We start from the raw sequence: 13,161 nt of genomic DNA on the forward strand, positions 1-13,161 counted from the left end.
TAGTTCATCACATTACCTATGGACATTAACATTTGACAACCAGTAATTATTCACTATATCATATTATAACACTATATCTTTTATTCTTTCATACTAAACCTAACAAACTCCATTTCGTCAAATAATTTTCTTGAAAGATGTGTTTGCACATCATTGATATTTTGCAATCACTTTCATATATTTTAAGCTTGGCTGTCAAAATATTTTTGGGGGTCAGTGTATGTGCGTGTTCCGTATTTCTTTTTAATACTCATAAATCCATGTTTCTTTTAATTAAACCTGCAAAAATATACTTCGTAATAAGCCAGGCATGGCACATGCACCGAATGGCTATATATAGCATATTTCATACATAATAAGTTGATACAGACATTTCTAAATGGCAAAATCTGAGATCTGGTTGTTCGTGATTCGTAAGATTGTAAAATACTCCAGTCAACAAGGAGTGAAATAAATATGCTATTCCCATTGCTCTTTGGTCTAGTCAAAACTGGTGACAGAAATTCAAGTAAACCTGTTTAATGACCCTCTGAGGAGCTCCTGCCAGATGCCTACAATATTCTGAATGTGATTTAGAACTGGCCTTGTGAAATAAATTACATCCCAGGCCACCCCGGACACCACAAACTGAACTAGAATACTGAGGGTTGAGGCTGCATACTGTATGTAGCATAATTTTAAATATTCAATCTTGTAAAAATAGACTTTGTTGTATTTCTGTTTTTCTCAAAAGCATGAATCATAAAAGATTTTTAGGGTATTTCAGCTGCAACATTAGCACAAAGATTCTTTTTTTTGATTTTGTTTAATTCTTCTACTTTCTTTTTTTTTATTATTAATGTCTATTTCCCTTTGTGTTTAAATTGCTTTTGTTATTCACACCTCCACAAATCCATCTAGTACTTTAAGCCTATAATCCAAATTTATTTTTCCGACCCATAATTTAAAGCCAGTTTTTCATTAGTGAACTTCTGTTAGTACTGATCTTACAGAAAGTGCCAAAGGTGCAAGACAAAATTACTGCTGTACAACAAAATAATAGTAGTCCCTAGACAGCTTTCTCATGTGGATTGTGTAAAGCTTAGTAAATCTTGCATGGTTTTGTTGTATTAAATCTAGTTGGTGTTTTTGTTATTTTAAATCTAGAATGAAGGATATACTGTTGGTGTTTTCTATCAGTATTTGATCATACCTGAAGTATGACACTATAAATATGCTATATACTCAGTTAATAGCTTTTCAGTGTTGATAGTATTTGCAGTCACTAAGAAATGGTTCAGACTCATTCTTATAGCACATATTGAATTTAAACTTTGATGTTCATAGCAGTATATCTCATCATGATAACAGCTTTCAGCTTTCTTTTTGGCCTCATGCAATGTCCTTTGCATTCTGAGAAATCTAAAATCTTGTATGACAGCATGAGCGTTCATTCATTTTAATGACTCCGATATGACATATTGCTGATTCAGATGAACATACGATCAAATATAAATTGCACATACTGTAATTTGTTCATGTTCATGTTTTGTTAATTTTTATACATTGTCAGTATTACAATAAATGTGTGTGTGCATCATCATACCCTAACATGTGGCTTTCTCAGTACTGTTTGTCATACAGGAACTTCATATTCTAAGGAAAGAGTTTGGGAGTTATTAGCAAACTATAAATGCATGGAGAAAAAATGCAGACAAGAGGCGTTTGGATGCATTTAAAACAAAGAATATATGTATGTATGTATGTGTAAATCTCTGACATAATTTACTTACTTTCTCCATATACTGTGCGTGAGTTATGTTGCAATAGATAACAAAATATCATATCAATATGGGCAAACAAATGATGCTGGACCTTATTTTCTCCAAAGTAACGGCAGTGACAGTTACTATAACTTTATTTTCATCACCTGCCTCTGTTTTGTACAGCACTGTTAAACTAGGGTGTATATGTGGAAACCAACGCTATCTTATGACCAATTTGTATGTATTTTACGAGGTGGAAACTGCTTAACATAAGTGTTAAACAGCCTGACTGAAACTTTCAGTATAATAAGTCCAATGCAATAAGATGGCATGTAAGCAATTGATGTCATACATATTTTGGCCTGGGAGGGTACATAAGGCATCTTAATTTGTGAATATACAACATTCTATTTTGTATTGAATTATTTTTAATAAAAAGTAATTTTTACTTTGTAATAATTATTAGTTAAGTGTGTGTGCGCGTGTGTGCGCGCGAGTGTGTGTGTGTGTGTGTGTGTGTGTGTGTGTGTGTCAAGTCAAGTCAAGTCACCTTTATTTATATAGCGCTTTTAACAATACAGATTGTGTCATGTGTGTGTTTGTGTGTTATCAGGTATGTAAGTCCAAGTGATAGTAATTTACATTTACATACCAACAGTAATTATTAATGATGACAACAAATGAGAAATTCTGTTGAATTCACTAAATAATTTTGCCTACTTTGATTTGCGTATATTTCAGGAACTCAGATTTGTTGAGTCATTAGTTGGACTCATTATATTGAACTCATTAGTTCAGTGATGAGCTCACTGATAAGTCAGTGAGCCCATCTGTGACCTCATCAGACGCTCAAAGCAGATGTGCCCAGATTTTGAAGTGGTCTATCATGAAACCAACTGTTTTAGTCATTAATTAGTCACCCCAAAAATGAACATTAAAAATTACAAACACAAGATATGAAATCCATTTACTTAAGGGAATGTAATTTGCATTCCCAATAGATATACCAATACTGGATTGCTTTTGTTGGGTATAGAATTAACAAGAAATGCTTTTGGTAGTTATCTGTGCATTGTGAATGTAAACACAAACTGTTAGACGGTTTTGGACTCGCAGTTTCTACCTTTAGTGACACTGCACACTAATTTTCATGCACACCATGAATATGTAACAAAAGCTAATTCTGTTGCAGCAAGTGGCAATATAATGAAACGTTTGTTTTAGTCATAGGTCATAGCATAATGAACGTCTGTGTGAGATGCATGTCACATGTTCACTAAAACCACCTGCCATGCACACTGCAGCACAAGGTAACCAGACCAGAAATGCAGTGCTCTATAACCTCTCACGGGGTTCGGTCATAATAATGGGAACGGTGGGAACCAGTTTGTTTAAGAGGTAATGTTTACACAATGCTAACTATGCTTAGCCATCTATGACTTGCTCTGTGAATGAAGCAATTAAGACCTTCTTTGGCAAAAGAATGATGCTTGCTGGAACTGTAATGCAATAATGCTACTTCAGCAAGTTTTATTAAGTGGCTGCACATGAGAATTTGTTTTAAATGTCAGAAAATGCCATGCATTCCCATTACTTTTAAATTACCTCCACATTGCCAACCATGCTCAATTAAGCAATGAGAGTCTAGTTAATTAAAGGCAATTATAGAATTGGATGTGTACAGTTAGTTAGAGGTTAGAGGGACTATAGAATGCTTCCCCACATATAAACCCACTTAGCAAATAAACCTGATTCTAAACGTATTCTCACTTTTACAAAGTGCAATCATGCAACAAAGGCTTCAATTTAATAGTTAAAAGTTTGCTTATTTGAATAATAATGACCAAATATTGCTCTAGACAGTCTATAAAGTGGTTATTTTCCCACTCAAATTGATTCACCACCCCTGCTTTGGAGTACATTCTGTTATTAACAGTTAAACATATATTTTCCACAGACACCGTATAGTCACTCAACTTGTCTGAGCCTCCCAAGCTTTTAGCCTTTAATTAGACCCAGAGACCCTTTCGGAAAAATGCTTGTGTTTCAGCTGAGAGAGCCTGCCCTATGGTGGCCAAGATTTATCTGAGCAGCAGAATGTAAAGTAAGCCTCCACAGAGACATTATGCCTCACCAACCACAGTTCAGTCTGGTCTCTGGATATGAGGCAGTGGAGCTCTGATGGTCGCCATCGAACCACATACTGTATAAATGTATATTTGTGTGGGCAAATCGATATAGTGTCTGACTAATTGGGTTCCAAATAGCAAAGAATTTTGGCAAAATTGTAGATAAAATTGAGCTTATTATCGCACTCAGTGGGAATTCTACTCAAACTCATGTCCACAGTGATGCTGCCTTGAGATAAGTGTTACAGTGAAATGTCAAATTGTCATTCTAATAGGTGTAATGGCCATCATTTACAGTTTTTCTCAAATGATTTTAAGTAAGGTTGATACTCTGTTATTTTGATTTCAGATGCAGTCATATTGATGTCTGCTGTGTCTGCTATAACTATCATAACTTTGCTATGCATAAAGGGGTTCGTCTGTCAGAAGCCAGGGCAAAGAAATAAAAAAGAATAAGTAATACAATAAAGAATAAGATGTGGAGTGGATAGAGGAAGAGGGGCAAGAGATAAAGAGTAAGAAAAGATGTATGAAGAGGACAGATAATGGAAGCTTATCAGTTTATCAATGCTCTATGGGAGACAGAGGGAGAAGAAGAATTTTGACAGATTTTTGGGTTTTACAATGAAGAATGATGTTATAAACAGTAAATTTTATATATATATAAAAAAAAAAGGGTGTGGTTTTACTATCACTAAGTTTGGCACCTTATTACTAAGGTGCCAAAGTCAAAAAATAAGAAATTATTTTGTTCTAATTCTAATTTTCTAAATCTAATTCTAACATTCTTAAAGCAATTATTGTTGGCTTATTGGCAGAGATATAATCATATAACATCTTTGTGCTGCCTGTGGACTTTTTCCTCTTTATACCTTAATCACATTGTGTCTCCACATTTTCAGGATAGGCCAAAGTTCTGCTGATTCAAATTATTTTTGGTCCAGTACACTAATATGAGTTCCATAATGTGCCTTGCCCTTGAGCTATTTAGTATCTCATACTTAAAAAAAAACGGCCTTTTGCAATCACGGGAGAGGGAAGTAAAAAAAAAAAGAGTGTGAGGGGAATGGTTCAAACAGATCAAACTTGAACCTACATCCCCGTTATAGGTCTTATGTGTGTACAAGAACATGTACTACCCACTGTGCCATGCTTTCAACACATCTCATGCTGTATTAATGAACAAATCCATAAATGCAAAAGGAAATACATATACATACGTACAGTAGGCATGCTCACATATACATGCTGGGAGCTGAAAATGAGAAACCATCAAAAATCACATAAAACTGTGGGTCTTATTCATGAAACACAAGCGGATTGGATTTATGTGTACATTTTAAAACCATTCTTACATATATTGTCATGTTCAGTTCAGTGCAACAATTCACATGAAAATGGATTTATGAACGATTTATTCAAAAACTCGCTCTGTTTGTGTTTCATGAGAAAGGCCCAGAGATTTTAAAATTTCTGCTTTAATGACATGCACAGAGAACATTTCAGAAATATTTCAGCACTGAGAGAATGGGGGGTGAATTATGAGGTAAATTCATAATTTATAAGTAAATGAAGGCAGGACGTAGTTGCATGCTGCTGAGAGAGAATTTCAGTGTGTGTCCCCTGAGCATTAGACAAGTGGAGAACTTCTGTTTCAAGCATTTCCCATTGTATGCTTGTAATTCATAACTTATGTGTCTCTACAGGTATGTGTGTTGATATGTGATTATGCATACAACCCATGGAACAGATTGTACATCTATCCCTCTCCTCAACCTTGTTTTCATCCATGAGAAATTAGATATGGCATCCACCCTAACTAAGGTCCAAAGCAGACACTTTTACAACTCTCTCTTGTCATTTAAAGACTCTGTATCCATGTTATGTTCATTATTCATGTCCTTCCAGAGTCTTTTGGAAGCATGCAACAAGACAAGCCTTAACCACATACTCAGGAATGAGGGCAATCAAATGTAATTACTTAACATTAACTATTGAAAACTCCATATTGGTTGACTTCTGAACTGTATATTTAGGGAGGAGAGAGGGAGGAGTAAGTTCAGCTGAAAGTAACTCTCCCCACAGGAGATGGGAATACAGCACTCTCTGTGCTCCTAATTATGACAGACACATGTTGCATATAAATTACTAGAGCAAGAGAAACCATACATAGTTAGAGCACTCTGTTTATCAGGGTCATGACAAGGTGAAATATGTAGTATTCTGTCCCTTTTTGTCAGTTTTTTCACTCACACACAAATGCACACACAATTTGATCACAGTGCCTGAGGACTTGATCTTCACAGCAGTGCTTTCCCTGCTATGCGTGATTGTGAATGTGTTTCTGTTGAGAGCAGCATAAAGGTTTTCTTTCCTCAAGAAATACTTAAATTTAATAAGTATTAAGTATTTTATCCATCCATCCTCATTTGATTATATTTTCAGTTTAGCATTTAGTATTTGCAGTTGAAAGCTTTTTCCCAAGTGTTCACTTTTTATTGTTATTGCCACTCTTTTTTACGTTGAAAATTAGTTTTTAATTTTAAAAAGTAGTAAATAAAAGTTGATTGTTTTGATTATGCATATTTTTTAGTTTTTAGTTTTTAGTTTTTTAGTGCTGTCAAACGATTAATCACATCCAAAATAAAAAATGTTGTTTGCATAATATATGTGTATGTACTGTGTATATGTATTATGTATATATAAATACACACATATGCATGTATATATTTCAGAAAATATGCTATTTTTATATATTATATATATATATTTATTTATAATATAAATTATATGAATATAAATATAGACATGTAAATACATATTATATTTTCAAAATATATACTGTATGTGTGTGTATTTATATATACATAATAAATATACACGGAACATATATTATGCAAACAAAAACTTTTATTTTGGATGCGATTAATCGTGATTAATCATTTGACAGCACTTTTTTTTTCATTTTCATTTACATAAGTAACTCTGAGCTGTAATTTGTCACTGTCTGCAAAACTGTAAAATAATGTTTCATAGTCTTGAGGATATTTTCTTTTCTCATTTCCACAAGTAAATATTAGTTTTTTCCCCCCAATATAGTGTGCACCTGCAGTTTCTATCACATTTTAAGGATTAATGATTTGAATATGTATTGAAAAGTTGAAAAGATAAAATGAGTTATCAATAAAATATATAAACACACATACACAAACAGGCACGGCAGAGGATGTGAGCAGAGAGCTCCTGGGTCTCCATGTTTGGCTCCCTGCTCAGTTCGCCACAGGCAATCCCTGCCCAGCTGAGCGTGTAATGGCCGCAATGATTGTATACGTAGACCATCTAAGATCAAGAGCCCAGACAGACAGAGTGGTGTGTGGGGTTGTGCGGGGGTAAAAAGAGAAGAGCAGGAACTGAACTCTAGAGATTCAACAGTACAGGAACTCAACAGTGCAGGATGTTTTTGAACTTGCCCAAACAACAGTAGCAGAGGGTTGAGGGTCAAAGGTGAAGGATTGAGCCAGAGACAGGAGAAAGTATTTGAACACTAAATATCAGACTGATATGGGATCAGAATGTAGATTAAACATGTTCACCACTCCGCCTAAAATTTGTATTGACTTTTTATTTTTACATGGTGGTATTAAATCTGTTCACTTTACTGTAGTAGCATGTCTTCATATTTGTATAGGAAGCTCTTGTTCAGACATCATTCTGAATGGCCAAATTTTATGCATGCCATCTGTTGATAATAGTCTCATATGTGACCCTGAACTAAAAAAAAAGTCACAAGAGAAATTGAAATTCGATGAATGAAAAAAAAAATTGCATTTAAAGTCGTCCAAATGAAGTTCTTAGCAATACATATTACTAATCAACAATTACAAAATATCTTCATGGAACATGATCTTTACTTAATATCCTAATGATTTTTGACATAAAAGAAAAATGGATAATTTGAACAATGTATTTTTGGCTATTGCAACAAATACGCTACTTATGACTGGTTTTGTGGTCCAGGGTCACATATGTGATGCTAAAGCACTTTTCTAAGTTACTCACTGACAACAGCAAATGCTTTAAATGTAAATGTGAATAAATCAAAAGCCCAAATGCGGAACTGTAACAAGTTCAGCAGCACTCAGGACATATTGACAATATCATTGTATTTTCAAAAATTTATTTAGTTGATTATATAGTTTCTGTGTGATTTCCTCTGGTGTTTTCCGAGATATTGTATGTTTTAAAATGAATATTCTGTCTATCTTTGTGCTGTAGCAAAACAAATGCAAATTGCATATGGCACAAAGACACATCTCTCTGTGCCTCACTATAACACTGAAGATGCGCGGTGACTCCAAAACAATGGAAACCTCAGCTTTTGATGGCCTGTTTTGTTTTTGCCAAACAAAAGATTGCACAAACAAGTTTTTTGCACTTCATTATTATTACATTCTGCTCTGTTTTGGGCCCTAGGGGTCATTGTGCCTTTTTATTTCCGCTCTCTGGGAAGCTTTGCAACCAGCACACACATGGATGTTGCTAACAGGCTCAGCGGTAGCTATCAATTCGACATCAGGATTAATAATGTGCCTGTCAACAAATGAGGAGCCCACTGTGAAAGGCGTCACATGTGGTGGCATGAGTGAGGCTGCAGTGAAGTCGACGAACTGTTTGCCCTCCCCCTCAAAACACTCACATGCGTCCACCCCTGCAGCTGCTCACATGACGCGCAACAGCGACCTCTGAACGTCCTCATCTTAAGTTTTCATGTGAAGGAATTGCATCAAATTTTAATGCTGGCTGAAATTCATGAGTCATTCACGGAGCATTTTGCAAAGGTGCCAATTTGGAAAAATAACATGAGGCATCCCCTGTCCATACAATTTTTGTAATGGTTGTCTGGGGGTGGGACAGCTGAAGCCTAAATTATTTCTGCCATTGATCTTCCCCGTGATATGGGCTTATTTTGTAACGCTGATGAAATCTTCCTTCACATTGGCCAGAGTAAATGCCAAGCTGCTAGCAATGCCAAGCTGTATGAAACCCTCAGACTCAGTAATCTCACTCTCTTGGTCTGGGTACTGTGCCTAATTCCCTGCCAGGGGACTGCCCTTCGGTTCTTCTTTGGCACCAAGTTCCCTCACCATGTCCACCATATGTCAAGTGTTACCCCGGGATGCTTTTTAGTGGCATCCTAGAGAGGCTGTCAGAAAACTCAGATAGACTAGCGATTAAAACCTCTTTCCTCTTTTGATTTTGTCCTTGATGCTTTTAAAAATATATAGATAATCTCTGGGCTGGGGCACAGGTGGACGGCGCTAATGTAGTTAAAAACAAACATTATGAGCAAAGTAGAAAACCTATTGGATCAGGTGGCGATGTATGCAACCAAATGCAGATAATCTGTGAACATTTGAATAATCGGGACATTTTCCATTAGAGAGCAGAGCATTAATCTGGATGTGCCTCGAAGGACATGTGAAACCCATCTTCCCATGGTCTCCTGCTGCATCTGTGGTGGGGAGACCCAGAGGGCTAAGGATCATGGAAAAGCTTTAAGGGGAAATTGAAAGAGGATTCCCACCTGCAGACATGATGTTCTTGTCGGTTCGCCAAGCTCATTTCCATTCAGTTGTTGAAAACCTTTCAGTATAATCTCACTTGGAATTGGTAAGGAAACATGTAATGATTGTAATATCAACAGCGTTTCCAGAAACAGAAGTCTCACTACTAAACTCTGCTGTTTTGGTGTATACAGTAGATATCAAAAGTATCACTTAAAAAGGTCCTTGTGCAACATTACATTTTCTGATTAAATGTTTCATTAAATGTTTGAACTTTATTGGTTGTAATTCACTGCACATCATGTGGCATTGCCATTGACATGCCGTCTGTTATCTGGGTGTAAAATAGTACTACATAATGTCACTTTAAGTAGATTCAAGTAGGTTGAGTATTTTTGTCAGTAGCTTGTAGCCAACTACTTTATCTAAAGGGTAATTTGTAGTTTAAAGGTGATGTAAGCAATTTTGCTATAACAGCCTCCAGATTTAGCTACTAAATTAAACCCTACTGCTTCAATCATGCTGTTGTTACAAAACCCTGCCCTCCAAAGACACGTCAGCCAAACTGATGTTAGCAAACCATTTCTAGTATATATAAAAAAAGCTTCAATTGGTTCAGTTTACAGCGACTATGTTGACTACAGAGATGTGATTTTTCAAGACATGTATTTCAACGATATCTAATATCTTGCAATTACTTTTTATGTGTGATATTCAAAAACAATGCTTACATGGTCCTAATTCTCTTAGATTTTTTTTATGCACTACTGTTCAAAAGTTTGGGGTCAGTATGATTTTTTTTGTATTTTAATTAATTTAATAATTAATACTTTTATTCTGCAAGGATGCATTGAAAGTGGCAGGAAAACATTTATGTTTCAAAAGATTTCTATTTCAAATAAATACTATTCTATCATGACAACTCTAGGAATATTTTAGCATGGTAATGGATATGACAATGTTAATATATTTGGTCTTGGCGGAATAGATCTGCTATGCTCCAGAATTGCTGCTGCTGTTGGTTATTGCTGTTGTTGTAGATTATTGCTGCTGCTTCAAAGCAAGTACAGGAACTTGCTGCTGCCAATACAATGCCGATACGGTGCTGTGAGTATTTAAGACATACTGCTGCTTCACAAATAGCATACAAATTAACCCGTAGCAGATTTAGCAGATACAGGTGGAGCTGGGGAAGGTGGAGGGTTTCAGAGGAACTCTGAAAGCGCAATGCGAACTGTTATAGTGAATGCTAACCAGCCATTTAAATGTGAAGCAGCAAGCTCATTGGCTGTGTATGCAACATGAACCAATCAGCTTGTGCCAAGTAGTTATGCTGTGAATGTCATTAATTTGCATTAACTACCCATCAGCCTGTGACATCTAGAGTTTCATGACAGAACTTGGCATTTCTTTTTAAATGGGTGTTTGGATCAGCTTTTCTGAAGGCTTGATTATGTTTATGGGGTGCAGTGTAAAGTGTTCATGCTTTGTTTTTTTATTTATTATTATTTTTTTTTAAATGCATTATTTTCACTACGGCTGCCCTCGACTAAAGATTTTTCTGGTCGACTAGTAGTCGTTCATTTGAAGCATTAGTCGACTAATCACACGTTTATTAATAAACTGTTTAAATCATTATAATGAGCCTTTAATTGCCTACATAGCCCTAAGTGCTCAAGCACACGCATAAAGCTTGCCACAGCGCACCGGCAGAAGTAATGTGTCAGTGAAAAACAGTAAGGAGACTGCATTAACATTTTCATAATTTGATAAACTAGTGCTTTCTTTCTTCTCGGTTTAATAGATGAACCCGGTGACACTAACTCATCATCTCCACAGTAGTGATGCACCTTGTTTCATACGGATTACATAATCTGAGAATATTTGTTTTCCATTTGAATTGGTTAATTTGAAAGTAGAAAGATTTTTCTGGTCGACTAGTAGTCGTTCATTTGAAGCATTAGTCGACTAATCACACGTTTATTAATAAACCATTTAAATCATAATAATGAGCCTTTAATTGCCTAATAAGCGCTCAAGCGCACGCGTAAAGCTTGCCACAGCGCACCGCAGAAGCAATGATTATGAATGTGTCAGGAAAAACAGTAAGGAGGCTGCATTAACATTTTAATAATTCATTGATAGTGCTTTCTTTGTTCTCGGTTTAAGAGATGAAGTCGGCAACACCGACTTGTCATCTCCGCAGTAGTGGATGCACCTGTATGCATGTTTCATACGGATTACATAACCGGAGAATATTTGTCTTCCATTTGAATTGGTTTATATCAAAGTAGACATATTACTCTCTATAGATATATATTTTTTATGTCTGTAAAGCACTAGTTTCAAACACAAATTCACAGAGACTGAGATGGCAGAAAGCGCATCCTGTTGCTTTCATTAAAATTTTAAATAGAAAACGGTTTAAATTTGAAATTGCAATAATATTTCATAATATTACTGATTATGAAATGATACTAATATTACTTTTACTGTATTTTTGATTAAATAAATGCAGCCTTGGTGAGTGTAAGAAACATTTAAAAAAAATATTATTGACCCTGAATTTTTGAATAGTAGTGTATATAATTTATATTCTTTATTGTACAGTTGTCCGGAATACTTGATTTTAATCGATTCTATGTATTCTCCTGTTAATGAGACTTTGAAAGTCATATCTATTAATTCTGACTAAAGGCAATATATGTTTATTCACACAGATGGACAGAGAGAGAGAGACACCAGATGCAGAAAATGGGCTATGAACAGATGTATGAAACAGAGGCCTTAGGTCTCATATATCAACCACACACCTCACTCTGCCCTTGGCCTCATGTATTTTCATAATCATAATTAAACAGGATTAGTGAGTTGATAACGACAAACATGAAATTACGCAAGCAAAACCCAGTCGTATGCACATGCATGCTTACTTTTTATGTTCCTAGATAAACACTCAAGAAGACCCATGAGGAAAATTACTGAATCTCACTGATGCTTTCATTTACAGATTTATATATTTATTTATGTAATGCTAAGAAGCAGTGACTCATACACTCAGCCACTGCTTCAGTCATACAAGCGTCACATATCTCCCTTCTCAGAGACACACCATTTAACTTGACTGCTTTGGCAGTGAGGGGGTGTAAGTGAGCGTGAATAATGCGGGACATTAAAGTACCGGAGATCACCCACTCCCTTCTGCTGACTATTCAAAAGAGACTGTCTGACCATTTAGTCTACTGTACTGCATTTGACTTAAAGGGATAGTTCACCCAAAAATGAAAATTTGATGTTTATCTGCTTACCCCCAGGGCATCCAAGATGTAGTTGACTTTGTTTCTTCAGTAGAACACAAACGAAGATGTTTAACTCAAACCGTTGCAGTCTGTCAGTCTTATAATGGAAGTGAATGGGAATCACGGCTAAAAAACATACACAAACAAAACCAAATTAAACCCTGCGGCTCGTGACGATACATTGATGTGTAAAGACACGAAACGATCGGTCTGTGCAATAAACTGAACAGTATTTATATCGGTTTTTTTTACCTCTGATGCACTGCAATGTCTGAACTGTCCTGAGCGCGTCCTCGACAGCCGGTGCGTGACGTGTCTTCTTCTTCTTCTTGCTTTAAGGCTGATCGCAGACTTATAAATGCATTACCGCCACCTATCTCTCAAATGGACCATTGACACTCTATCTACAATCTCAATTAGGAGT

The sequence above is a fragment of the Sinocyclocheilus anshuiensis genome, unplaced genomic scaffold, assembly GCF_001515605.1.
Source record: "Sinocyclocheilus anshuiensis isolate Anshui unplaced genomic scaffold, SAMN03320099.WGS_v1.1 scaffold124, whole genome shotgun sequence".
Lineage (NCBI taxonomy): Eukaryota > Metazoa > Chordata > Actinopteri > Cypriniformes > Cyprinidae > Sinocyclocheilus > Sinocyclocheilus anshuiensis.